Source organism: Schistocerca piceifrons, chromosome 2 (assembly GCF_021461385.2).
Source record: "Schistocerca piceifrons isolate TAMUIC-IGC-003096 chromosome 2, iqSchPice1.1, whole genome shotgun sequence".
NCBI classification, from domain to species: Eukaryota; Metazoa; Arthropoda; class Insecta; order Orthoptera; family Acrididae; genus Schistocerca; species Schistocerca piceifrons.
In genome coordinates, this window is record NC_060139.1 from 40,430,117 (window position 1) to 40,455,100 (window position 24,984).

The 24,984-nt window shown below is 52.6% G+C and overlaps 35 non-coding genes across 35 annotated transcripts; 23 read left to right on the forward strand and 12 right to left on the reverse strand.

Moving 5' to 3' along the window:
- Positions 1-650: 650 nt before the first annotated feature.
- Trnap-agg lies at positions 651-722 on the reverse strand. The gene has a single exon. It is a non-coding gene; the product is annotated as a tRNA-Pro (tRNA).
- Positions 723-1,683: 961 nt separating this feature from the next.
- Trnav-aac lies at positions 1,684-1,756 on the forward strand. The gene has a single exon. It is a non-coding gene; the product is annotated as a tRNA-Val (tRNA).
- Positions 1,757-2,487: 731 nt separating this feature from the next.
- Positions 2,488-2,559, reverse strand: Trnap-agg. Its single transcript has one exon. It is a non-coding gene; the product is annotated as a tRNA-Pro (tRNA).
- Positions 2,560-2,938: 379 nt separating this feature from the next.
- Positions 2,939-3,011, forward strand: Trnav-cac. The gene has a single exon. It is a non-coding gene; the product is annotated as a tRNA-Val (tRNA).
- Positions 3,012-3,169: 158 nt separating this feature from the next.
- Trnav-aac lies at positions 3,170-3,242 on the forward strand. The gene has a single exon. It is a non-coding gene; the product is annotated as a tRNA-Val (tRNA).
- An 877-nt stretch (positions 3,243-4,119) lies between these two features.
- Positions 4,120-4,192, forward strand: Trnav-aac. The gene has a single exon. It is a non-coding gene; the product is annotated as a tRNA-Val (tRNA).
- Positions 4,193-4,914: 722 nt separating this feature from the next.
- Trnap-agg lies at positions 4,915-4,986 on the reverse strand. The gene has a single exon. It is a non-coding gene; the product is annotated as a tRNA-Pro (tRNA).
- A 786-nt stretch (positions 4,987-5,772) lies between these two features.
- On the forward strand, positions 5,773-5,845 carry Trnav-aac. Its single transcript has one exon. It is a non-coding gene; the product is annotated as a tRNA-Val (tRNA).
- Positions 5,846-6,576: 731 nt separating this feature from the next.
- On the reverse strand, positions 6,577-6,648 carry Trnap-agg. The gene has a single exon. It is a non-coding gene; the product is annotated as a tRNA-Pro (tRNA).
- A 961-nt stretch (positions 6,649-7,609) lies between these two features.
- On the forward strand, positions 7,610-7,682 carry Trnav-aac. Its single transcript has one exon. It is a non-coding gene; the product is annotated as a tRNA-Val (tRNA).
- Positions 7,683-8,413: 731 nt separating this feature from the next.
- Positions 8,414-8,485, reverse strand: Trnap-agg. Its single transcript has one exon. It is a non-coding gene; the product is annotated as a tRNA-Pro (tRNA).
- A 786-nt stretch (positions 8,486-9,271) lies between these two features.
- On the forward strand, positions 9,272-9,344 carry Trnav-aac. The gene has a single exon. It is a non-coding gene; the product is annotated as a tRNA-Val (tRNA).
- Positions 9,345-10,076: 732 nt separating this feature from the next.
- On the reverse strand, positions 10,077-10,148 carry Trnap-agg. Its single transcript has one exon. It is a non-coding gene; the product is annotated as a tRNA-Pro (tRNA).
- A 961-nt stretch (positions 10,149-11,109) lies between these two features.
- Trnav-aac lies at positions 11,110-11,182 on the forward strand. Its single transcript has one exon. It is a non-coding gene; the product is annotated as a tRNA-Val (tRNA).
- Positions 11,183-11,913: 731 nt separating this feature from the next.
- On the reverse strand, positions 11,914-11,985 carry Trnap-agg. The gene has a single exon. It is a non-coding gene; the product is annotated as a tRNA-Pro (tRNA).
- Positions 11,986-12,364: 379 nt separating this feature from the next.
- On the forward strand, positions 12,365-12,437 carry Trnav-cac. Its single transcript has one exon. It is a non-coding gene; the product is annotated as a tRNA-Val (tRNA).
- A 158-nt stretch (positions 12,438-12,595) lies between these two features.
- Trnav-aac lies at positions 12,596-12,668 on the forward strand. Its single transcript has one exon. It is a non-coding gene; the product is annotated as a tRNA-Val (tRNA).
- An 877-nt stretch (positions 12,669-13,545) lies between these two features.
- Trnav-aac lies at positions 13,546-13,618 on the forward strand. Its single transcript has one exon. It is a non-coding gene; the product is annotated as a tRNA-Val (tRNA).
- Positions 13,619-14,339: 721 nt separating this feature from the next.
- Positions 14,340-14,411, reverse strand: Trnap-agg. Its single transcript has one exon. It is a non-coding gene; the product is annotated as a tRNA-Pro (tRNA).
- Positions 14,412-14,790: 379 nt separating this feature from the next.
- On the forward strand, positions 14,791-14,863 carry Trnav-cac. Its single transcript has one exon. It is a non-coding gene; the product is annotated as a tRNA-Val (tRNA).
- Positions 14,864-15,021: 158 nt separating this feature from the next.
- On the forward strand, positions 15,022-15,094 carry Trnav-aac. Its single transcript has one exon. It is a non-coding gene; the product is annotated as a tRNA-Val (tRNA).
- Positions 15,095-15,971: 877 nt separating this feature from the next.
- Trnav-aac lies at positions 15,972-16,044 on the forward strand. Its single transcript has one exon. It is a non-coding gene; the product is annotated as a tRNA-Val (tRNA).
- A 721-nt stretch (positions 16,045-16,765) lies between these two features.
- Positions 16,766-16,837, reverse strand: Trnap-agg. The gene has a single exon. It is a non-coding gene; the product is annotated as a tRNA-Pro (tRNA).
- Positions 16,838-17,216: 379 nt separating this feature from the next.
- Trnav-cac lies at positions 17,217-17,289 on the forward strand. The gene has a single exon. It is a non-coding gene; the product is annotated as a tRNA-Val (tRNA).
- A 158-nt stretch (positions 17,290-17,447) lies between these two features.
- Positions 17,448-17,520, forward strand: Trnav-aac. Its single transcript has one exon. It is a non-coding gene; the product is annotated as a tRNA-Val (tRNA).
- Positions 17,521-18,397: 877 nt separating this feature from the next.
- Trnav-aac lies at positions 18,398-18,470 on the forward strand. The gene has a single exon. It is a non-coding gene; the product is annotated as a tRNA-Val (tRNA).
- A 722-nt stretch (positions 18,471-19,192) lies between these two features.
- Positions 19,193-19,264, reverse strand: Trnap-agg. Its single transcript has one exon. It is a non-coding gene; the product is annotated as a tRNA-Pro (tRNA).
- Positions 19,265-19,643: 379 nt separating this feature from the next.
- On the forward strand, positions 19,644-19,716 carry Trnav-cac. The gene has a single exon. It is a non-coding gene; the product is annotated as a tRNA-Val (tRNA).
- A 158-nt stretch (positions 19,717-19,874) lies between these two features.
- Trnav-aac lies at positions 19,875-19,947 on the forward strand. Its single transcript has one exon. It is a non-coding gene; the product is annotated as a tRNA-Val (tRNA).
- Positions 19,948-20,824: 877 nt separating this feature from the next.
- Positions 20,825-20,897, forward strand: Trnav-aac. The gene has a single exon. It is a non-coding gene; the product is annotated as a tRNA-Val (tRNA).
- A 734-nt stretch (positions 20,898-21,631) lies between these two features.
- On the reverse strand, positions 21,632-21,703 carry Trnap-agg. The gene has a single exon. It is a non-coding gene; the product is annotated as a tRNA-Pro (tRNA).
- A 1,311-nt stretch (positions 21,704-23,014) lies between these two features.
- Positions 23,015-23,087, forward strand: Trnav-aac. Its single transcript has one exon. It is a non-coding gene; the product is annotated as a tRNA-Val (tRNA).
- A 728-nt stretch (positions 23,088-23,815) lies between these two features.
- Trnap-agg lies at positions 23,816-23,887 on the reverse strand. The gene has a single exon. It is a non-coding gene; the product is annotated as a tRNA-Pro (tRNA).
- A 379-nt stretch (positions 23,888-24,266) lies between these two features.
- Positions 24,267-24,339, forward strand: Trnav-cac. Its single transcript has one exon. It is a non-coding gene; the product is annotated as a tRNA-Val (tRNA).
- A 158-nt stretch (positions 24,340-24,497) lies between these two features.
- Positions 24,498-24,570, forward strand: Trnav-aac. Its single transcript has one exon. It is a non-coding gene; the product is annotated as a tRNA-Val (tRNA).
- Positions 24,571-24,984: the final 414 nt, after the last annotated feature.

The window sequence follows — 24,984 nt, forward strand, 5'->3', positions numbered from 1 at the left end:
CGGACCAGAGTGTCAATTGCTCACGTCGAATAAGAAATTCGTTTGATATTGACGGCGAGCTTTTTGCGCTGACTCAGCCACTGACGTGCGATCAGTTTGCACAAAACGCGAGGGCTCGTCCGGGATTTGAACCCGGGACCTCCTGCACCCTAAGCAGGAATTATACCCATTTTTTTTTTTTTTTTTTTTTTTTTTTTTTGAACCTGTCTCCGCTGTTAGGACACTAAGCAGTGTGGTTAGCTGCATTCAGCCCCCGTGGCAATGTCTTGCAGTCCTCCAGCTTTGTTGACCACAGTTAGGTCCCTCGATAAGAGGTGGGCAGGTGTTGCATCGCTCTCGCCGTCACTTGTTACCACGAATTGTACTTAACGTAGTTTTCTGCAAGCGTCAGCGTAGCGTCAGTCGAGCTAAGTCGGGCCAAGTCGCATAAGAGGAGCAACAAAATGCGCATTTCCGGTACCGGGAATCGAACCCCGGCCTCCTGGGTGAGAGCAAGGTACCCCAGCCACTTTTTTTTTTTTATTTTTTTTTTAACGCGTCGGACCAGAGTGTCAATTGCTCACATCGAATAAGAAGTTCATTTGATATTGACGGCGAGCTTTTTGCGCTGACTCAGCCACTGACGTGCGATCAGTTTGCACAAAACGCTAGGGCTCGTCCGGGATTTGAACCCGGGACCTCCTGCACCCTAAGCAGGAATCATACCCCTAGACCAACGAGCCCTGTGACACGGTGATTGCCAATTATTCCAGTCCCTCGATGTCGTCCAGGGTGCCCTGGAAGTCTCGTGTACGCTGGCGGGATGGGGGCGGCCCTCCTGGGCTATCGGTACCTTCATGTAGAGCTGCCGCTGGGCTCGCACCCTAAGCAGGAATCATACCCCTAGACCAACGAGTCCTGTGACACGGCGATTACCAATTATTCCAGTCCCTCGATGTCGTCCAGAGTGCCCTGGAAGTCTCGTGTACGCTGGCGGGATGGGGGCGGCCCTCCTGGGCTATCGGTACCTTCATGTAGAGCTGCCGCTGGGCTCGCACCCTAAGCAGGAATCATACCCCTAGACCAACGAGCCCTGTGACACGGCGATTACCAATTATTCCAGTCCCTCGATGTCGTCCAGGGTGCCCTGGAAGTCTCGTGTACGCTGGCGGGATGGGGGCGGCCCTCCTGGGCTATCGGTACCTTCATGTAGAGCTGCCGCTGGGCTCGCACTGAGTGCTGCTGAGAAAGTGATTGCTTTTGCTGATATGACTTGCAATAACGACTGCGCGAAACGCCGCTATCTCGTTAGGGGTGCTACGGCAGACACCCTCTCGAGCACCCCGAAGACTTCTTGAGCCCTCGGCTGTGATGGGTTCCAGGCTGACAAAGGAACTGTCGTGTGTGCATTCGCCGACGAGAGAAAGGCTGAGGCAAGTTTGAGTGAACAAGGATGGACTCGTAGGGTCCGTCGTTTCCGTAGTGTGGCGTTTATCACGTCTGCTTCACACGCAGAAGGTCCCCAATTCGATCCCGGGCGGGAACAGTATTTTCCTGCCTATGTCGTATTGTCCTCCAATGAGCTACTTCGATTGTGGATCTGCCGCACGTCCCTTCGTTTTGCAAGTACCACATTTATTGAATTTTTTAGTTACGATGGCAACATCACTACAAGTTGTCTGTGAAGGACGGTGCACACAAGCAGTTTCCGTGGTGTAGCGGTTATCGCGTCTGCCTAACACGCAGATGGTCCCCGGTTCGATCCCGGGCGGAAACACTTTTTCATCACTTTAAGCAAGACTTACTAACATGCATCTGCTACCACCTGTACCCGAAACCTTCGTAATCGCCTTCACGCGTCGGACCAGAGTGTCAATTGCTCACGTCGAATAAGAAATTCGTTTGATATTGACGGCGAGCTTTTTGCGCTGACTCAGCCACTGACGTGCGATCAGTTTGCACAAAACGCGAGGGCTCGTCCGGGATTTGAACCCGGGACCTCCTGCACCCTAAGCAGGAATTATACCCATTTTTTTTTTTTTTTTTTTTTTTTTTTGAACCTGTCTCCGCTGTTAGGACACTAAGCAGTGTGGTTAGCTGCATTCAGCCCCCGTGGCAATGTCTTGCAGTCCTCCAGCTTTGTTGACCACAGTTAGGTCCCTCGATAAGAGGTGGGCAGGTGTCGCATCGCTCTCGCCGTCACTTGTTACCACGAATTGTACTTAACGTAGTTTTCTGCAAGCGTCAGCGTAGCGTCAGTCGAGCTAAGTCGGGCCAAGTCGCATAAGAGGAGCAACAAAATGCGCATTTCCGGTACCGGGAATCGAACCCCGGCCTCCTGGGTGAGAGCAAGGTACCCCAGCCACTTTTTTTTTTTTATTTTTTTTTTTAACGCGTCGGACCAGAGTGTCAATTGCTCACATCGAATAAGAAGTTCATTTGATATTGACGGCGAGCTTTTTGCGCTGACTCAGCCACTGACGTGCGATCAGTTTGCACAAAACGCTAGGGCTCGTCCGGGATTTGAACCCGGGACCTCCTGCACCCTAAGCAGGAATCATACCCCTAGACCAACGAGCCCTGTGACACGGTGATTGCCAATTATTCCAGTCCCTCGATGTCGTCCAGGGTGCCCTGGAAGTCTCGTGTACGCTGGCGGGATGTGGGCGGCCTTCCTGGGCTATCGGTACCTTCATGTAGAGCTGCCGCTGGGCTCGCACTGCTTGCTGCTGAGAAAGTGATTGCTTTGCTGATATGACTCGCAATAACGACTGCGCGAAACGCCGCTATCTCGTTAGGGGTGCTACGGCAGACACCCTCTCGAGCACCCCGAAGACTTCTTGAGCCCTCGGCTGTGATGGGTTCCAGGCTGACAAAAGATCTGTCGTGTGTGGATTCGCCGACGATAGAAAGGCTGAGGCAAGTTTGAGTGAAAAAGGATGGACTCGTCGGGTCCGTCGTTTCCGTAGTGTAGCGGTTATCACGTCTGCTTCACACGCAGAAGGTCCCCGGTTCGATCCCGGGCGGGAACAGTATTTTCCTGCCTATGTCGTATTGTCCTCCAATGAGCCACTTCGTGTGTGGATCTGCCGCACGTCCCTTCGTTTTGCAAGTACCACATTTATTGAATTTTTTAGTTACGATGGCAACATCACTACAAGTTGTCTGTGAGGTACGGTGCACACAAGCAGTTTCCGTGCTGTAGCGGTTATCACGTCTGTCTAACACGCAGAAGGTCCCCGGTTCGATCCCGGGCGGAAACACTTTTTCATCACTTTAAGCAAGACTTACTAACATGCATCTGCTACCATCTGTACCCGAAACCTTCGTAATCGCCTTCACGCGTCGGACCAGAGTGTCAATTGCTCACGTCGAATAAGAAATTCGTTTGATATTGACGGCGAGCTTTTTGCGCTGACTCAGCCACTGACGTGCGATCAGTTTGCACAAAACGCTAGGGCTCGTTCGGGATTTGAACCAGCGACCTTCTGCACCCTAAGCAGGAATCATACCCCTAGACCAACGAGCCCTGTGACACGGCGATTGCCAATTATTCCAGTCCCTCGATGTCGTCCAGGGTGCCCTGGAAGTCTCGTGTACGCTGGCGGGATGGGGGCGGCCCTCCTGGGCTATCGGTACCTTCATGTAGAGCTGCCGCTGGGCTCGCACTGAGTGCTGCTGAGAAAGTGATTGCTTTTGCTGATATGACTTGCAATAACGACTGCGCGAAACGCCGCTATCTCGTTAGGGGTGCTACGGCAGACACCCTCTCGAGCACCCCGAAGACTTCTTGAGCCCTCGGCTGTGATGGGTTCCAGGCTGACAAAAGAACTGTCGTGTGTGCATTCGCCGACGAGAGAAAGGCTGAGGCAAGTTTGAGTGAACAAGGATGGACTGGTAGGGTCCGTCGTTTCCGTAGTGTGGCGTTTATCACGTCTGCTTCACACGCAGAAGGTCCCCAATTCGATCCCGGGCGGGAACAGTATTTTCCTGCCTATGTCGTATTGTCCTCCAATGAGCCACTTCGATTGTGGATCTGCCGCACGTCCCTTCGTTTTGCAAGTACCACATTTATTGAATTTTTTAGTTACGATGGCAACATCACTACAAGTTGTCTGTGAAGGACGGTGCACACAAGCAGTTTCCGTGGTGTAGCGGTTATCGCGTCTGCCTAACACGCAGATGGTCCCCGGTTCAATCCCGGGCGGAAACACTTTTTCATCACTTTAAGCAAGACTTACTAACATGCATCTGCTACCACCTGTACCCGAAACCTTCGTAATCGCCTTCACGCGTCGGACCAGAGTGTCAATTGCTCACGTCGAATAAGAAATTCGTTTGATATTGACGGCGAGCTTTTTGCGCTGACTCAGCCACTGACGTGCGATCAGTTTGCACAAAACGCGAGGGCTCGTCCGGGATTTGAACCCGGGACCTCCTGCACCCTAAGCAGGAATTATACCCATTTTTTTTTTTTTTTTTTGAACCTGTCTCCGCTGTTAGGACACTAAGCAGTGTGGTTAGCTGCCTTCAGCCCCCGTGGCAATGTCTTGCAGTCCTCCAGCTTTGTTGACCACAGTTAGGTCCCTCGATAAGAGGTGGACAGGTGTCGCATCGCTCTCGCCGTCACTTGTTACCACGAATTGTACTTAACGTAGTTTTCTGCAAGCGTCAGCGTAGCGTCAGTCGAGCTAAGTCGGGCCAAGTCGCATAAGAGGAGCAACAAAATGCGCATTTCCGGTACCGGGAATCGAACCCCGGCCTCCTGGGTGAGAGCAAGGTACCCCAGCCACTTTTTTTTTTTTATTTTTTTTTTTAACGCGTCGGACCAGAGTGTCAATTGCTCACATCGAATAAGAAGTTCATTTGATATTGACGGCGAGCTTTTTGCGCTGACTCAGCCACAGACGTGCGATCAGTTTGCACAAAACGCTAGGGCTCGTCCGGGATTTGAACCCGGGACCTCCTGCACCCTAAGCAGGAATCATACCCCTAGACCAACGAGCCCTGTGACACGGTGATTGCCAATTATTCCAGTCCCTCGATGTCGTCCAGGGTGCCCTGGAAGTCTCGTGTACGCTGGCGGGATGGGGGCGGCCCTCCTGGGCTATCGGTACCTTCATGTAGAGCTGCCGCTGGGCTCGCACCCTAAGCAGGAATCATACCCCTAGACCAACGAGTCCTGTGACACGGCGATTACCAATTATTCCAGTCCCTCGATGTCGTCCAGAGTGCCCTGGAAGTCTCGTGTACGCTGGCGGGATGGGGGCGGCCCTCCTGGGCTATCGGTACCTTCATGTAGAGCTGCCGCTGGGCTCGCACTGAGTGCTGCTGAGAAAGTGATTGCTTTTGCTGATATGACTTGCAATAACGACTGCGCGAAACGCCGCTATCTCGTTAGGGGTGCTACGGCAGACACCCTCTCGAGCACCCCGAAGACTTCTTGAGCCCTCGGCTGTGATGGGTTCCAGGCTGACAAAAGAACTGTCGTGTGTGCATTCGCCGACGAGAGAAAGGCTGAGGCAAGTTTGAGTGAACAAGGATGGACTCGTAGGGTCCGTCGTTTCCGTAGTGTGGCGTTTATCACGTCTGCTTCACACGCAGAAGGTCCCCAATTCGATCCCGGGCGGGAACAGTATTTTCCTGCCTATGTCGTATTGTCCTCCAATGAGCTACTTCGATTGTGGATCTGCCGCACGTCCCTTCGTTTTGCAAGTACCACATTTATTGAATTTTTTAGTTACGATGGCAACATCACTACAAGTTGTCTGTGAAGGACGGTGCACACAAGCAGTTTCCGTGGTGTAGCGGTTATCGCGTCTGCCTAACACGCAGATGGTCTCCGGTTCGATCCCGGGCGGAAACACTTTTTCATCACTTTAAGCAAGACTTACTAACATGCATCTGCTACCACCTGTACCCGAAACCTTCGTAATCGCCTTCACGCGTCGGACCAGAGTGTCAATTGCTCACGTCGAATAAGAAATTCGTTTGATATTGACGGCGAGCTTTTTGCGCTGACTCAGCCACTGACGTGCGATCAGTTTGCACAAAACGCGAGGGCTCGTCCGGGATTTGAACCCGGGACCTCCTGCACCCTAAGCAGGAATTATACCCATTTTTTTTTTTTTTTTTTTTTTTTTTTTTGAACCTGTCTCCGCTGTTAGGACACTAAGCAGTGTGGTTAGCTGCATTCAGCCCCCGTGGCAATGTCTTGCAGTCCTCCAGCTTTGTTGACCACAGTTAGGTCCCTCGATAAGAGGTGGGCAGGTGTTGCATCGCTCTCGCCGTCACTTGTTACCACGAATTGTACTTAACGTAGTTTTCTGCAAGCGTCAGCGTAGCGTCAGTCGAGCTAAGTCGGGCCAAGTCGCATAAGAGGAGCAACAAAATGCGCATTTCCGGTACCGGGAATCGAACCCCGGCCTCCTGGGTGAGAGCAAGGTACCCCAGCCACTTTTTTTTTTTATTTTTTTTTTAACGCGTCGGACCAGAGTGTCAATTGCTCACATCGAATAAGAAGTTCATTTGATATTGACGGCGAGCTTTTTGCGCTGACTCAGCCACTGACGTGCGATCAGTTTGCACAAAACGCTAGGGCTCGTCCGGGATTTGAACCCGGGACCTCCTGCACCCTAAGCAGGAATCATACCCCTAGACCAACGAGCCCTGTGACACGGTGATTGCCAATTATTCCAGTCCCTCGATGTCGTCCAGGGTGCCCTGGAAGTCTCGTGTACGCTGGCGGGATGGGGGCGGCCCTCCTGGGCTATCGGTACCTTCATGTAGAGCTGCCGCTGGGCTCGCACCCTAAGCAGGAATCATACCCCTAGACCAACGAGTCCTGTGACACGGCGATTACCAATTATTCCAGTCCCTCGATGTCGTCCAGAGTGCCCTGGAAGTCTCGTGTACGCTGGCGGGATGGGGGCGGCCCTCCTGGGCTATCGGTACCTTCATGTAGAGCTGCCGCTGGGCTCGCACCCTAAGCAGGAATCATACCCCTAGACCAACGAGCCCTGTGACACGGCGATTACCAATTATTCCAGTCCCTCGATGTCGTCCAGGGTGCCCTGGAAGTCTCGTGTACGCTGGCGGGATGGGGGCGGCCCTCCTGGGCTATCGGTACCTTCATGTAGAGCTGCCGCTGGGCTCGCACTGAGTGCTGCTGAGAAAGTGATTGCTTTTGCTGATATGACTTGCAATAACGACTGCGCGAAACGCCGCTATCTCGTTAGGGGTGCTACGGCAGACACCCTCTCGAGCACCCCGAAGACTTCTTGAGCCCTCGGCTGTGATGGGTTCCAGGCTGACAAAGGAACTGTCGTGTGTGCATTCGCCGACGAGAGAAAGGCTGAGGCAAGTTTGAGTGAACAAGGATGGACTCGTAGGGTCCGTCGTTTCCGTAGTGTGGCGTTTATCACGTCTGCTTCACACGCAGAAGGTCCCCAATTCGATCCCGGGCGGGAACAGTATTTTCCTGCCTATGTCGTATTGTCCTCCAATGAGCTACTTCGATTGTGGATCTGCCGCACGTCCCTTCGTTTTGCAAGTACCACATTTATTGAATTTTTTAGTTACGATGGCAACATCACTACAAGTTGTCTGTGAAGGACGGTGCACACAAGCAGTTTCCGTGGTGTAGCGGTTATCGCGTCTGCCTAACACGCAGATGGTCCCCGGTTCGATCCCGGGCGGAAACACTTTTTCATCACTTTAAGCAAGACTTACTAACATGCATCTGCTACCACCTGTACCCGAAACCTTCGTAATCGCCTTCACGCGTCGGACCAGAGTGTCAATTGCTCACGTCGAATAAGAAATTCGTTTGATATTGACGGCGAGCTTTTTGCGCTGACTCAGCCACTGACGTGCGATCAGTTTGCACAAAACGCGAGGGCTCGTCCGGGATTTGAACCCGGGACCTCCTGCACCCTAAGCAGGAATTATACCCATTTTTTTTTTTTTTTTTTTTTTTTTTTGAACCTGTCTCCGCTGTTAGGACACTAAGCAGTGTGGTTAGCTGCATTCAGCCCCCGTGGCAATGTCTTGCAGTCCTCCAGCTTTGTTGACCACAGTTAGGTCCCTCGATAAGAGGTGGGCAGGTGTCGCATCGCTCTCGCCGTCACTTGTTACCACGAATTGTACTTAACGTAGTTTTCTGCAAGCGTCAGCGTAGCGTCAGTCGAGCTAAGTCGGGCCAAGTCGCATAAGAGGAGCAACAAAATGCGCATTTCCGGTACCGGGAATCGAACCCCGGCCTCCTGGGTGAGAGCAAGGTACCCCAGCCACTTTTTTTTTTTTATTTTTTTTTTTAACGCGTCGGACCAGAGTGTCAATTGCTCACATCGAATAAGAAGTTCATTTGATATTGACGGCGAGCTTTTTGCGCTGACTCAGCCACTGACGTGCGATCAGTTTGCACAAAACGCTAGGGCTCGTCCGGGATTTGAACCCGGGACCTCCTGCACCCTAAGCAGGAATCATACCCCTAGACCAACGAGCCCTGTGACACGGTGATTGCCAATTATTCCAGTCCCTCGATGTCGTCCAGGGTGCCCTGGAAGTCTCGTGTACGCTGGCGGGATGGGGGCGGCCCTCCTGGGCTATCGGTACCTTCATGTAGAGCTGCCGCTGGGCTCGCACCCTAAGCAGGAATCATACCCCTAGACCAACGAGTCCTGTGACACGGCGATTACCAATTATTCCAGTCCCTCGATGTCGTCCAGAGTGCCCTGGAAGTCTCGTGTACGCTGGCGGGATGGGGGCGGCCCTCCTGGGCTATCGGTACCTTCATGTAGAGCTGCCGCTGGGCTCGCACTGAGTGCTGCTGAGAAAGTGATTGCTTTTGCTGATATGACTTGCAATAACGACTGCGCGAAACGCCGCTATCTCGTTAGGGGTGCTACGGCAGACACCCTCTCGAGCACCCCGAAGACTTCTTGAGCCCTCGGCTGTGATGGGTTCCAGGCTGACAAAAGAACTGTCGTGTGTGCATTCGCCGACGAGAGAAAGGCTGAGGCAAGTTTGAGTGAACAAGGATGGACTCGTAGGGTCCGTCGTTTCCGTAGTGTGGCGTTTATCACGTCTGCTTCACACGCAGAAGGTCCCCAATTCGATCCCGGGCGGGAACAGTATTTTCCTGCCTATGTCGTATTGTCCTCCAATGAGCTACTTCGATTGTGGATCTGCCGCACGTCCCTTCGTTTTGCAAGTACCACATTTATTGAATTTTTTAGTTACGATGGCAACATCACTACAAGTTGTCTGTGAAGGACGGTGCACACAAGCAGTTTCCGTGGTGTAGCGGTTATCGCGTCTGCCTAACACGCAGATGGTCTCCGGTTCGATCCCGGGCGGAAACACTTTTTCATCACTTTAAGCAAGACTTACTAACATGCATCTGCTACCACCTGTACCCGAAACCTTCGTAATCGCCTTCACGCGTCGGACCAGAGTGTCAATTGCTCACGTCGAATAAGAAATTCGTTTGATATTGACGGCGAGCTTTTTGCGCTGACTCAGCCACTGACGTGCGATCAGTTTGCACAAAACGCGAGGGCTCGTCCGGGATTTGAACCCGGGACCTCCTGCACCCTAAGCAGGAATTATACCCATTTTTTTTTTTTTTTTTTTTTTTTTTTTTGAACCTGTCTCCGCTGTTAGGACACTAAGCAGTGTGGTTAGCTGCATTCAGCCCCCGTGGCAATGTCTTGCAGTCCTCCAGCTTTGTTGACCACAGTTAGGTCCCTCGATAAGAGGTGGGCAGGTGTTGCATCGCTCTCGCCGTCACTTGTTACCACGAATTGTACTTAACGTAGTTTTCTGCAAGCGTCAGCGTAGCGTCAGTCGAGCTAAGTCGGGCCAAGTCGCATAAGAGGAGCAACAAAATGCGCATTTCCGGTACCGGGAATCGAACCCCGGCCTCCTGGGTGAGAGCAAGGTACCCCAGCCACTTTTTTTTTTTTATTTTTTTTTTAACGCGTCGGACCAGAGTGTCAATTGCTCACATCGAATAAGAAGTTCATTTGATATTGACGGCGAGCTTTTTGCGCTGACTCAGCCACTGACGTGCGATCAGTTTGCACAAAACGCTAGGGCTCGTCCGGGATTTGAACCCGGGACCTCCTGCACCCTAAGCAGGAATCATACCCCTAGACCAACGAGCCCTGTGACACGGTGATTGCCAATTATTCCAGTCCCTCGATGTCGTCCAGGGTGCCCTGGAAGTCTCGTGTACGCTGGCGGGATGGGGGCGGCCCTCCTGGGCTATCGGTACCTTCATGTAGAGCTGCCGCTGGGCTCGCACCCTAAGCAGGAATCATACCCCTAGACCAACGAGTCCTGTGACACGGCGATTACCAATTATTCCAGTCCCTCGATGTCGTCCAGAGTGCCCTGGAAGTCTCGTGTACGCTGGCGGGATGGGGGCGGCCCTCCTGGGCTATCGGTACCTTCATGTAGAGCTGCCGCTGGGCTCGCACCCTAAGCAGGAATCATACCCCTAGACCAACGAGCCCTGTGACACGGCGATTACCAATTATTCCAGTCCCTCGATGTCGTCCAGGGTGCCCTGGAAGTCTCGTGTACGCTGGCGGGATGGGGGCGGCCCTCCTGGGCTATCGGTACCTTCATGTAGAGCTGCCGCTGGGCTCGCACTGAGTGCTGCTGAGAAAGTGATTGCTTTTGCTGATATGACTTGCAATAACGACTGCGCGAAACGCCGCTATCTCGTTAGGGGTGCTACGGCAGACACCCTCTCGAGCACCCCGAAGACTTCTTGAGCCCTCGGCTGTGATGGGTTCCAGGCTGACAAAGGAACTGTCGTGTGTGCATTCGCCGACGAGAGAAAGGCTGAGGCAAGTTTGAGTGAACAAGGATGGACTCGTAGGGTCCGTCGTTTCCGTAGTGTGGCGTTTATCACGTCTGCTTCACACGCAGAAGGTCCCCAATTCGATCCCGGGCGGGAACAGTATTTTCCTGCCTATGTCGTATTGTCCTCCAATGAGCTACTTCGATTGTGGATCTGCCGCACGTCCCTTCGTTTTGCAAGTACCACATTTATTGAATTTTTTAGTTACGATGGCAACATCACTACAAGTTGTCTGTGAAGGACGGTGCACACAAGCAGTTTCCGTGGTGTAGCGGTTATCGCGTCTGCCTAACACGCAGATGGTCCCCGGTTCGATCCCGGGCGGAAACACTTTTTCATCACTTTAAGCAAGACTTACTAACATGCATCTGCTACCACCTGTACCCGAAACCTTCGTAATCGCCTTCACGCGTCGGACCAGAGTGTCAATTGCTCACGTCGAATAAGAAATTCGTTTGATATTGACGGCGAGCTTTTTGCGCTGACTCAGCCACTGACGTGCGATCAGTTTGCACAAAACGCGAGGGCTCGTCCGGGATTTGAACCCGGGACCTCCTGCACCCTAAGCAGGAATTATACCCATTTTTTTTTTTTTTTTTTTTTTTTTTTGAACCTGTCTCCGCTGTTAGGACACTAAGCAGTGTGGTTAGCTGCATTCAGCCCCCGTGGCAATGTCTTGCAGTCCTCCAGCTTTGTTGACCACAGTTAGGTCCCTCGATAAGAGGTGGGCAGGTGTCGCATCGCTCTCGCCGTCACTTGTTACCACGAATTGTACTTAACGTAGTTTTCTGCAAGCGTCAGCGTAGCGTCAGTCGAGCTAAGTCGGGCCAAGTCGCATAAGAGGAGCAACAAAATGCGCATTTCCGGTACCGGGAATCGAACCCCGGCCTCCTGGGTGAGAGCAAGGTACCCCAGCCACTTTTTTTTTTTTATTTTTTTTTTTAACGCGTCGGACCAGAGTGTCAATTGCTCACATCGAATAAGAAGTTCATTTGATATTGACGGCGAGCTTTTTGCGCTGACTCAGCCACTGACGTGCGATCAGTTTGCACAAAACGCTAGGGCTCGTCCGGGATTTGAACCCGGGACCTCCTGCACCCTAAGCAGGAATCATACCCCTAGACCAACGAGCCCTGTGACACGGTGATTGCCAATTATTCCAGTCCCTCGATGTCGTCCAGGGTGCCCTGGAAGTCTCGTGTACGCTGGCGGGATGTGGGCGGCCTTCCTGGGCTATCGGTACCTTCATGTAGAGCTGCCGCTGGGCTCGCACTGCTTGCTGCTGAGAAAGTGATTGCTTTGCTGATATGACTCGCAATAACGACTGCGCGAAACGCCGCTATCTCGTTAGGGGTGCTACGGCAGACACCCTCTCGAGCACCCCGAAGACTTCTTGAGCCCTCGGCTGTGATGGGTTCCAGGCTGACAAAAGATCTGTCGTGTGTGGATTCGCCGACGATAGAAAGGCTGAGGCAAGTTTGAGTGAAAAAGGATGGACTCGTCGGGTCCGTCGTTTCCGTAGTGTAGCGGTTATCACGTCTGCTTCACACGCAGAAGGTCCCCGGTTCGATCCCGGGCGGGAACAGTATTTTCCTGCCTATGTCGTATTGTCCTCCAATGAGCCACTTCGTGTGTGGATCTGCCGCACGTCCCTTCGTTTTGCAAGTACCACATTTATTGAATTTTTTAGTTACGATGGCAACATCACTACAAGTTGTCTGTGAGGTACGGTGCACACAAGCAGTTTCCGTGCTGTAGCGGTTATCACGTCTGTCTAACACGCAGAAGGTCCCCGGTTCGATCCCGGGCGGAAACACTTTTTCATCACTTTAAGCAAGACTTACTAACATGCATCTGCTACCATCTGTACCCGAAACCTTCGTAATCGCCTTCACGCGTCGGACCAGAGTGTCAATTGCTCACGTCGAATAAGAAATTCGTTTGATATTGACGGCGAGCTTTTTGCGCTGACTCAGCCACTGACGTGCGATCAGTTTGCACAAAACGCTAGGGCTCGTTCGGGATTTGAACCAGCGACCTTCTGCACCCTAAGCAGGAATCATACCCCTAGACCAACGAGCCCTGTGACACGGCGATTGCCAATTATTCCAGTCCCTCGATGTCGTCCAGGGTGCCCTGGAAGTCTCGTGTACGCTGGCGGGATGGGGGCGGCCCTCCTGGGCTATCGGTACCTTCATGTAGAGCTGCCGCTGGGCTCGCACTGAGTGCTGCTGAGAAAGTGATTGCTTTTGCTGATATGACTTGCAATAACGACTGCGCGAAACGCCGCTATCTCGTTAGGGGTGCTACGGCAGACACCCTCTCGAGCACCCCGAAGACTTCTTGAGCCCTCGGCTGTGATGGGTTCCAGGCTGACAAAAGAACTGTCGTGTGTGCATTCGCCGACGAGAGAAAGGCTGAGGCAAGTTTGAGTGAACAAGGATGGACTGGTAGGGTCCGTCGTTTCCGTAGTGTGGCGTTTATCACGTCTGCTTCACACGCAGAAGGTCCCCAATTCGATCCCGGGCGGGAACAGTATTTTCCTGCCTATGTCGTATTGTCCTCCAATGAGCCACTTCGATTGTGGATCTGCCGCACGTCCCTTCGTTTTGCAAGTACCACATTTATTGAATTTTTTAGTTACGATGGCAACATCACTACAAGTTGTCTGTGAAGGACGGTGCACACAAGCAGTTTCCGTGGTGTAGCGGTTATCGCGTCTGCCTAACACGCAGATGGTCCCCGGTTCAATCCCGGGCGGAAACACTTTTTCATCACTTTAAGCAAGACTTACTAACATGCATCTGCTACCACCTGTACCCGAAACCTTCGTAATCGCCTTCACGCGTCGGACCAGAGTGTCAATTGCTCACGTCGAATAAGAAATTCGTTTGATATTGACGGCGAGCTTTTTGCGCTGACTCAGCCACTGACGTGCGATCAGTTTGCACAAAACGCGAGGGCTCGTCCGGGATTTGAACCCGGGACCTCCTGCACCCTAAGCAGGAATTATACCCATTTTTTTTTTTTTTTTTGAACCTGTCTCCGCTGTTAGGACACTAAGCAGTGTGGTTAGCTGCCTTCAGCCCCCGTGGCAATGTCTTGCAGTCCTCCAGCTTTGTTGACCACAGTTAGGTCCCTCGATAAGAGGTGGACAGGTGTCGCATCGCTCTCGCCGTCACTTGTTACCACGAATTGTACTTAACGTAGTTTTCTGCAAGCGTCAGCGTAGCGTCAGTCGAGCTAAGTCGGGCCAAGTCGCATAAGAGGAGCAACAAAATGCGCATTTCCGGTACCGGGAATCGAACCCCGGCCTCCTGGGTGAGAGCAAGGTACCCCAGCCACTTTTTTTTTTTTATTTTTTTTTTTAACGCGTCGGACCAGAGTGTCAATTGCTCACATCGAATAAGAAGTTCATTTGATATTGACGGCGAGCTTTTTGCGCTGACTCAGCCACTGACGTGCGATCAGTTTGCACAAAACGCTAGGGCTCGTCCGGGATTTGAACCCGGGACCTCCTGCACCCTAAGCAGGAATCATACCCCTAGACCAACGAGCCCTGTGACACGGTGATTGCCAATTATTCCAGTCCCTCGATGTCGTCCAGGGTGCCCTGGAAGTCTCGTGTACGCTGGCGGGATGTGGGCGGCCTTCCTGGGCTATCGGTACCTTCATGTAGAGCTGCCGCTGGGCTCGCACTGCTTGCTGCTGAGAAAGTGATTGCTTTGCTGATATGACTCGCAATAACGACTGCGCGAAACGCCGCTATCTCGTTAGGGGTGCTACGGCAGACACCCTCTCGAGCACCCCGAAGACTTCTTGAGCCCTCGGCTGTGATGGGTTCCAGGCTGACAAAAGATCTGTCGTGTGTGGATTCGCCGACGATAGAAAGGCTGAGGCAAGTTTGAGTGAAAAAGGATGGACTCGTCGGGTCCGTCGTTTCCGTAGTGTAGCGGTTATCACGTCTGCTTCACACGCAGAAGGTCCCCGGTTCGATCCCGGGCGGGAACAGTATTTTCCTGCCTATGTCGTATTGTCCTCCAATGAGCCACTTCGTGTGTGGATCTGCCGCACGTCCCTTCGTTTTGCAAGTACCACATTTATTGAATTTTTTAGTTACGATGGCAACATCACTACAAGTTGTCTGTGAGGTACGGTGCACACAAGCAGTTTCCGTGCTGTAGCGGTTATCACGTCTGTCTAACACGCAGAAGGTCCCCGGTTCGATCCCGGGCGGAAACACTTTTTCATCACTTTAAGCAAGACTTACTAACATGCATCTGCTACCATCTGTACCCGAAACCTTCGTAATCGCCTTCACGCGTCGGACCAGAGTGTCAATTGCTCACGTCGAATAAGAAATTCGTTTGATATTGACGGCGAGCTTTTTGCGCTGACTCAGCCACTGACGTGCGATCAGTTTGCACAAAACGCTAGGGCTCGTTCGGGATTTGAACCAGCGACCTTCTGCACCCTAAGCAGGAATCATACCCCTAGACCAACGAGCCCTGTGACACGGCGATTGCCAATTATTCCAGTCCCTCGATGTCGTCCAGGGTGCCCTGGAAGTCTCGTGTACGCTGGCGGGATGGGGGCGGCCCTCCTGGGCTATCGGTACCTTCATGTAGAGCTGCCGCTGGGCTCGCACTGAGTGCTGCTGAGAAAGTGATTGCTTTTGCTGATATGACTTGCAATAACGACTGCGCGAAACGCCGCTATCTCGTTAGGGGTGCTACGGCAGACACCCTCTCGAGCACCCCGAAGACTTCTTGAGCCCTCGGCTGTGATGGGTTCCAGGCTGACAAAAGAACTGTCGTGTGTGCATTCGCCGACGAGAGAAAGGCTGAGGCAAGTTTGAGTGAACAAGGATGGACTCGTAGGGTCCGTCGTTTCCGTAGTGTGGCGTTTATCACGTCTGCTTCACACGCAGAAGGTCCCCAATTCGATCCCGGGCGGGAACAGTATTTTCCTGCCTATGTCGTATTGTCCTCCAATGAGCCACTTCGATTGTGGATCTGCCGCACGTCCCTTCGTTTTGCAAGTACCACATTTATTGAATTTTTTAGTTACGATGGCAACATCACTACAAGTTGTCTGTGAAGGACGGTGCACACAAGCAGTTTCCGTGGTGTAGCGGTTATCGCGTCTGCCTAACACGCAGATGGTCCCCGGTTCAATCCCGGGCGGAAACACTTTTTCATCACTTTAAGCAAGACTTACTAACATGCATCTGCTACCACCTGTACCCGAAACCTTCGTAATCGCCTTCACGCGTCGGACCAGAGTGTCAATTGCTCACGTCGAATAAGAAATTCGTTTGATATTGACGGCGAGCTTTTTGCGCTGACTCAGCCACTGACGTGCGATCAGTTTGCACAAAACGCGAGGGCTCGTCCGGGATTTGAACCCGGGACCTCCTGCACCCTAAGCAGGAATTATACCCATTTTTTTTTTTTTTTTTGAACCTGTCTCCGCTGTTAGGACACTAAGCAGTGTGGTTAGCTGCCTTCAGCCCCCGTGGCAATGTCTTGCAGTCCTCCAGCTTTGTTGACCACAGTTAGGTCCCTCGATAAGAGGTGGACAGGTGTCGCATCGCTCTCGCCGTCACTTGTTACCACGAATTGTACTTAACGTAGTTTTCTGCAAGCGTCAGCGTAGCGTCAGTCGAGCTAAGTCGGGCCAAGTCGCATAAGAGGAGCAACAAAATGCGCATTTCCGGTACCGGGAATCGAACCCCGGCCTCCTGGGTGAGAGCAAGGTACCCCAGCCACTTTTTTTTTTTTATTTTTTTTTTTAACGCGTCGGACCAGAGTGTCAATTGCTCACATCGAATAAGAAGTTCATTTGATATTGACGGCGAGCTTTTTGCGCTGACTCAGCCACTGACGTGCGATCAGTTTGCACAAAACGCTAGGGCTCGTCCGGGATTTGAACCCGGGACCTCCTGCACCCTAAGCAGGAATCATACCCCTAGACCAACGAGCCCTGTGACACGGTGATTGCCAATTATTCCAGTCCCTCGATGTCGTCCAGGGTGCCCTGGAAGTCTCGTGTACGCTGGCGGGATGTGGGCGGCCTTCCTGGGCTATCGGTACCTTCATGTAGAGCTGCCGCTGGGCTCGCACTGCTTGCTGCTGAGAAAGTGATTGCTTTGCTGATATGACTCGCAATAACGACTGCGCGAAACGCCGCTATCTCGTTAGGGGTGCTACGGCAGACACCCTCTCGAGCACCCCGAAGACTTCTTGAGCCCTCGGCTGTGATGGGTTCCAGGCTGACAAAAGATCTGTCGTGTGTGGATTCGCCGACGATAGAAAGGCTGAGGCAAGTTTGAGTGAAAAAGGATGGACTCGTCGGGTCCGTCGTTTCCGTAGTGTAGCGGTTATCACGTCTGCTTCACACGCAGAAGGTCCCCGGTTCGATCCCGGGCGGGAACAGTATTTTCCTGCCTATGTCGTATTGTCCTCCAATGAGCCACTTCGTGTGTGGATCTGCCGCACGTCCCTTCGTTTTGCAAGTACCACATTTATTGAATTTTTTAGTTACGATGGCAACATCACTACAAGTTGTCTGTGAGGTACGGTGCACACAAGCAGTTTCCGTGCTGTAGCGGTTATCACGTCTGTCTAACACGCAGAAGGTCCCCGGTTCGATCCCGGGCGGAAACACTTTTTCATCACTTTAAGCAAGACTTACTAACATGCATCTGCTACCATCTGTACCCGAAACCTTCGTAATCGCCTTCACGCGTCGGACCAGAGTGTCAATTGCTCACGTCGAATAAGAAATTCGTTTGATATTGACGGCGAGCTTTTTGCGCTGACTCAGCCACTGACGTGCGATCAGTTTGCACAAAACGCTAGGGCTCGTTCGGGATTTGAACCAGCGACCTTCTGCACCCTAAGCAGGAATCATACCCCTAGACCAACGAGCCCTGTGACACGGCGATTGCCAATTATTCCAGTCCCTCGATGTCGTCCAGGGTGCCCTGGAAGTCTCGTGTACGCTGGCGGGATGGGGGCGGCCCTCCTGGGCTATCGGTACCTTCATGTAGAGCTGCCGCTGGGCTCGCACTGAGTGCTGCTGAGAAAGTGATTGCTTTTGCTGATATGACTTGCAATAACGACTGCGCGAAACGCCGCTATCTCGTTAGGGGTGCTACGGCAGACACCCTCTCGAGCACCCCGAAGACTTCTTGAGCCCTCGGCTGTGATGGGTTCCAGGCTGACAAAAGAACTGTCGTGTGTGCATTCGCCGACGAGAGAAAGGCTGAGGCAAGTTTGAGTGAACAAGGATGGACTCGTAGGGTCCGTCGTTTCCGTAGTGTGGCGTTTATCACGTCTGCTTCACACGCAGAAGGTCCCCAATTCGATCCCGGGCGGGAACAGTATTTTCCTGCCTATGTCGTATTGTCCTCCAATGAGCCACTTCGATTGTGGATCTGCCGCACGTCCCTTCGTTTTGCAAGTACCACATTTATTGAATTTTTTAGTTACGATGGCAACATCACTACAAGTTGTCTGTGAAGGACGGTGCACACAAGCAGTTTCCGTGGTGTAGCGGTTATCGCGTCTGCCTAACACGCAGATGGTCCCCGGTTCAATCCCGGGCGGAAACACTTTTTCATCACTTTAAGCAAGACTTACTAACATGCATCTGCTACCACCTGTACCCGAAACCTTCGTAATCGCCTTCACGCGTCGGACCAGAGTGTCAATTGCTCACGTCGAATAAGAAATTCGTTTGATATTGACGGCGAGCTTTTTGCGCTGACTCAGCCACTGACGTGCGATCAGTTTGCACAAAACGCGAGGGCTCGTCCGGGATTTGAACCCGGGACCTCCTGCACCCTAAGCAGGAATTATACCCATTTTTTTTTTTTTTTTTTGAACCTGTCTCCGCTGTTAGGACACTAAGCAGTGTGGTTAGCTGCCTTCAGCCCCCGTGGCAATGTCTTGCAGTCCTCCAGCTTTGTTGACCACAGTTAGGTCCCTCGATAAGAGGTGGACAGGTGTCGCATCGCTCTCGCCGTCACTTGTTACCACGAATTGTACTTAACGTAGTTTTCTGCAAGCGTCAGCGTAGCGTCAGTCGAGCTAAGTCGGGCCAAGTCGCATAAGAGGAGCAACAAAATGCGCATTTCCGGTACCGGGAATCGAACCCCGGCCTCCTGGGTGAGAGCAAGGTACCCCAGCCACTTTTTTTTTTTTATTTTTTTTTTTAACGCGTCGGACCAGAGTGTCAATTGCTCACATCGAATAAGAAGTTCATTTGATATTGACGGCGAGCTTTTTGCGCTGACTCAGCCACTGACGTGCGATCAGTTTGCACAAAACGCTAGGGCTCGTCCGGGATTTGAACCCGGGACCTCCTGCACCCTAAGCAGGAATCATACCCCTAGACCAACGAGCCCTGTGACACGGTGATTGCCAATTATTCCAGTCCCTCGATGTCGTCCAGGGTGCCCTGGAAGTCTCGTGTACGCTGGCGGGATGTGGGCGGCCTTCCTGGGCTATCGGTACCTTCATGTAGAGCTGCCGCTGGGCTCGCACTGCTTGCTGCTGAGAAAGTGATTGCTTTGCTGATATGACTCGCAATAACGACTGCGCGAAACGCCGCTATCTCGTTAGGGGTGCTACGGCAGACACCCTCTCGAGCACCCCGAAGACTTCTTGAGCCCTCGGCTGTGATGGGTTCCAGGCTGACAAAAGATCTGTCGTGTGTGGATTCGCCGACGATAGAAAGGCTGAGGCAAGTTTGAGTGAAAAAGGATGGACTCATCGGGTCCGTCGTTTCCGTAGTGTAGCGGTTATCACGTCTGCTTCACACGCAGAAGGTCCCCGGTTCGATCCCGGGCGGGAACAGTATTTTCCTGCCTATGTCGTATTGTCCTCCAATGAGCCACTTCGTGTGTGGATCTGCCGCACGTCCCTTCGTTTTGCAAGTACCACATTTATTGAATTTTTTAGTTACGATGGCAACATCACTACAAGTTGTCTGTGAGGTACGGTGCACACAAGCAGTTTCCGTGCTGTAGCGGTTATCACGTCTGTCTAACACGCAGAAGGTCCCCGGTTCGATCCCGGGCGGAAACACTTTTTCATCACTTTAAGCAAGACTTACTAACATGCATCTGCTACCATCTGTACCCGAAACCTTCGTAATCACCTTCACGCGTCGGACCAGAGTGTCAATTGCTCACGTCGAATAAGAAATTCGTTTGATATTGACGGCGAGCTTTTTGCGCTGACTCAGCCACTGACGTGCGATCAGTTTGCACAAAACGCTAGGGCTCGTTCGGGATTTGAACCAGCGACCTTCTGCACCCTAAGCAGGAATCATACCCCTAGACCAACGAGCCCTGTGACACGGCGATTGCCAATTATTCCAGTCCCTCGATGTCGTCCAGGGTGCCCTGGAAGTCTCGTGTACGCTGGCGGGATGGGGGCGGCCCTCCTGGGCTATCGGTACCTTCATGTAGAGCTGCCGCTGGGCTCGCACTGAGTGCTGCTGAGAAAGTGATTGCTTTTGCTGATATGACTTGCAATAACGACTGCGCGAAACGCCGCTATCTCGTTAGGGGTGCTACGGCAGACACCCTCTCGAGCACCCCGAAGACTTCTTGAGCCCTCGGCTGTGATGGGTTCCAGGCTGACAAAAGAACTGTCGTGTGTGCATTCGCCGACGAGAGAAAGGCTGAGGCAAGTTTGAGTGAACAAGGATGGACTCGTAGGGTCCGTCGTTTCCGTAGTGTGGCGTTTATCACGTCTGCTTCACACGCAGAAGGTCCCCAATTCGATCCCGGGCGGGAACAGTATTTTCCTGCCTATGTCGTATTGTCCTCCAATGAGCCACTTCGATTGTGGATCTGCCGCACGTCCCTTCGTTTTGCAAGTACCACATTTATTGAATTTTTTAGTTACGATGGCAACATCACTACAAGTTGTCTGTGAAGGACGGTGCACACAAGCAGTTTCCGTGGTGTAGCGGTTATCGCGTCTGCCTAACACGCAGATGGTCCCCGGTTCAATCCCGGGCGGAAACACTTTTTCATCACTTTAAGCAAGACTTACTAACATGCATCTGCTACCACCTGTACCCGAAACCTTCGTAATCGCCTTCACGCGTCGGACCAGAGTGTCAATTGCTCACGTCGAATAAGAAATTCGTTTGATATTGACGGCGAGCTTTTTGCGCTGACTCAGCCACTGACGTGCGATCAGTTTGCACAAAACGCGAGGGCTCGTCCGGGATTTGAACCCGGGACCTCCTGCACCCTAAGCAGGAATTATACCCATTTTTTTTTTTTTTTTTTGAACCTGTCTCCGCTGTTAGGACACTAAGCAGTGTGGTTAGCTGCCTTCAGCCCCCGTGGCAATGTCTTGCAGTCCTCCAGCTTTGTTGACCACAGTTAGGTCCCTCGATAAGAGGTGGACAGGTGTCGCATCGCTCTCGCCGTCACTTGTTACCACGAATTGTACTTAACGTAGTTTTCTGCAAGCGTCAGCGTAGCGTCAGTCGAGCTAAGTCGGGCCAAGTCGCATAAGAGGAGCAACAAAATGCGCATTTCCGGTACCGGGAATAGAACCCCGGCCTCCTGGGTGAGAGCCAGGTACCCCAGCCACTTTTTTTTTTTTTTTTTTTTTTTTTTTTTTTTTTTTAACGCGTCGGACCAGAGTGTCAATTGCTCACATCGAATAAGAAGTTCATTTGATATTGACGGCGAGCTTTTTGCGCTGACTCAGCCACTGACGTGCGATCAGTTTGCACAAAACGCTAGGGCTCATCCGGGATTTGAACCCGGGACCTCCTGCACCCTAAGCAGGAATCATACCCCTAGACCAACGAGCCCTGTGACACGGCGATTACCAATTATTCCAGTCCCTCGATGTCGTCCAGGGTGCCCTGGAAGTCTCGTGTACGCTGGCGGGATGGGGGCGGCCCTCCTGGGCTATCGGTACCTTCATGTAGAGCTGCCGCTGGGCTCGCACCCTAAGCAGGAATCATACCCCTAGACCAACGAGTCCTGTGACACGGCGATTACCAATTATTCCAGTCCCTCGATGTCGTCCAGAGTGCCCTGGAAGTCTCGTGTACGCTGGCGGGATGGGGGCGGCCCTCCTGGGCTATCGGTACCTTCATGTAGAGCTGCCGCTGGGCTCGCACCCTAAGCAGGAATCATACCCCTAGACCAACGAGCCCTGTGACACGGCGATTACCAATTATTCCAGTCCCTCGATGTCGTCCAGGGTGCCCTGGAAGTCTCGTGTACGCTGGCGGGATGGGGGCGGCCCTCCTGGGCTATCGGTACCTTCATGTAGAGCTGCCGCTGGGCTCGCACCCTAAGCAGGAATCATACCCCTAGACCAACGAGTCCTGTGACACGGCGATTACCAATTATTCCAGTCCCTCGATGTCGTCCAGAGTGCCCTGGAAGTCTCGTGTACGCTGGCGGGATGGGGGCGGCCCTCCTGGGCTATCGGTACCTTCATGTAGAGCTGCCGCTGGGCTCGCACCCTAAGCAGGAATCATACCCCTAGACCAACGAGCCCTGTGACACGGCGATTACCAATTATTCCAGTCCCTCGATGTCGTCCAGGGTGCCCTGGAAGTCTCGTGTACGCTGGCGGGATGGGGGCGGCCCTCCTGGGCTATCGGTACCTTCATGTAGAGCTGCCGCTGGGCTCGCACTGAGTGCTGCTGAGAAAGTGATTGCTTTTGCTGATATGACTTGCAATAACGACTGCGCGAAACGCCGCTATCTCGTTAGGGGTGCTACGGCAGACACCCTCTCGAGCACCCCGAAGACTTCTTGAGCCCTCGGCTGTGATGGGTTCCAGGCTGACAAAGGAACTGTCGTGTGTGCATTCGCCGACGAGAGAAAGGCTGAGGCAAGTTTGAGTGAACAAGGATGGACTCGTAGGGTCCGTCGTTTCCGTAGTGTGGCGTTTATCACGTCTGCTTCACACGCAGAAGGTCCCCAATTCGATCCCGGGCGGGAACAGTATTTTCCTGCCTATGTCGTATTGTCCTCCAATGAGCTACTTCGATTGTGGATCTGCCGCACGTCCCTTCGTTTTGCAAGTACCACATTTATTGAATTTTTTAGTTACGATGGCAACATCACTACAAGTTGTCTGTGAAGGACGGTGCACACAAGCAGTTTCCGTGGTGTAGCGGTTATCGCGTCTGCCTAACACGCAGATGGTCCCCGGTTCGATCCCGGGCGGAAACACTTTTTCATCACTTTAAGCAAGACTTACTAACATGCATCTGCTACCACCTGTACCCGAAACCTTCGTAATCGCCTTCACGCGTCGGACCAGAGTGTCAATTGCTCACGTCGAATAAGAAATTCGTTTGATATTGACGGCGAGCTTTTTGCGCTGACTCAGCCACTGACGTGCGATCAGTTTGCACAAAACGCGAGGGCTCGTCCGGGATTTGAACCCGGGACCTCCTGCACCCTAAGCAGGAATTATACCCATTTTTTTTTTTTTTTTTTTTTTTTTGAACCTGTCTCCGCTGTTAGGACACTAAGCAGTGTGGTTAGCTGCATTCAGCCCCCGTGGCAATGTCTTGCAGTCCTCCAGCTTTGTTGACCACAGTTAGGTCCCTCGATAAGAGGTGGGCAGGTGTCGCATCGCTCTCGCCGTCACTTGTTACCACGAATTGTACTTAACGTAGTTTTCTGCAAGCGTCAGCGTAGCGTCAGTCGAGCTAAGTCGGGCCAAGTCGCATAAGAGGAGCAACAAAATGCGCATTTCCGGTACCGGGAATCGAACCCCGGCCTCCTGGGTGAGAGCAAGGTACCCCAGCCACTTTTTTTTTTTATTTTTTTTTTTAACGCGTCGGACCAGAGTGTCAATTGCTCACATCGAATAAGAAGTTCATTTGATATTGACGGCGAGCTTTTTGCGCTGACTCAGCCACTGACGTGCGATCAGTTTGCACAAAACGCTAGGGCTCGTCCGGGATTTGAACCCGGGACCTCCTGCACCCTAAGCAGGAATCATACCCCTAGACCAACGAGCCCTGTGACACGCTGATTGCCAATTATTCCAGTCCCTCGATGTCGTCCAGGGTGCCCTGGAAGTCTCGTGTACGCTGGCGGGATGTGGGCGGCCTTCCTGGGCTATCGGTACCTTCATGTAGAGCTGCCGCTGGGCTCACACTGCTTGCTGCTGAGAAAGTGATTGCTTTGCTGATATGACTCGCAATAACGACTGCGCGAAACGCCGCTATCTCGTTAGGGGTGCTACGGCAGACACCCTCTCGAGCACCCCGAAGACTTCTTGAGCCCTCGGCTGTGATGGGTTCCAGGCTGACAAAAGATCTGTCGTGTGTGGATTCGCCGACGATAGAAAGGCTGAGGCAAGTTTGAGTGAAAAAGGATGGACTCATCGGGTCCGTCGTTTCCGTAGTGTAGCGGTTATCACGTCTGCTTCACACGCAGAAGGTCCCCGGTTCGATCCCGGGCGGGAACAGTATTTTCCTGCCTATGTCGTATTGTCCTCCAATGAGCCACTTCGTGTGTGGATCTGCCGCACGTCCCTTCGTTTTGCAAGTACCACATTTATTGAATTTTTTAGTTACGATGGCAACATCACTACAAGTTGTCTGTGAGGTACGGTGCACACAAGCAGTTTCCGTGCTGTAGCGGTTATCACGTCTGTCTAACACGCAGAAGGTCCCCGGTTCGATCCCGGGCGGAAACACTTTTTCATCACTTTAAGCAAGACTTACTAACATGCATCTGCTACCATCTGTACCCGAAACCTTCGTAATCACCTTCACGCGTCGGACCAGAGTGTCAATTGCTCACGTCGAATAAGAAATTCGTTTGATATTGACGGCGAGCTTTTTGCGCTGACTCAGCCACTGACGTGCGATCAGTTTGCACAAAACGCTAGGGCTCGTTCGGGATTTGAACCAGCGACCTTCTGCACCCTAAGCAGGAATCATACCCCTAGACCAACGAGCCCTGTGACACGGCGATTGCCAATTATTCCAGTCCCTCGATGTCGTCCAGGGTGCCCTGGAAGTCTCGTGTACGCTGGCGGGATGGGGGCGGCCCTCCTGGGCTATCGGTACCTTCATGTAGAGCTGCCGCTGGGCTCGCACTGAGTGCT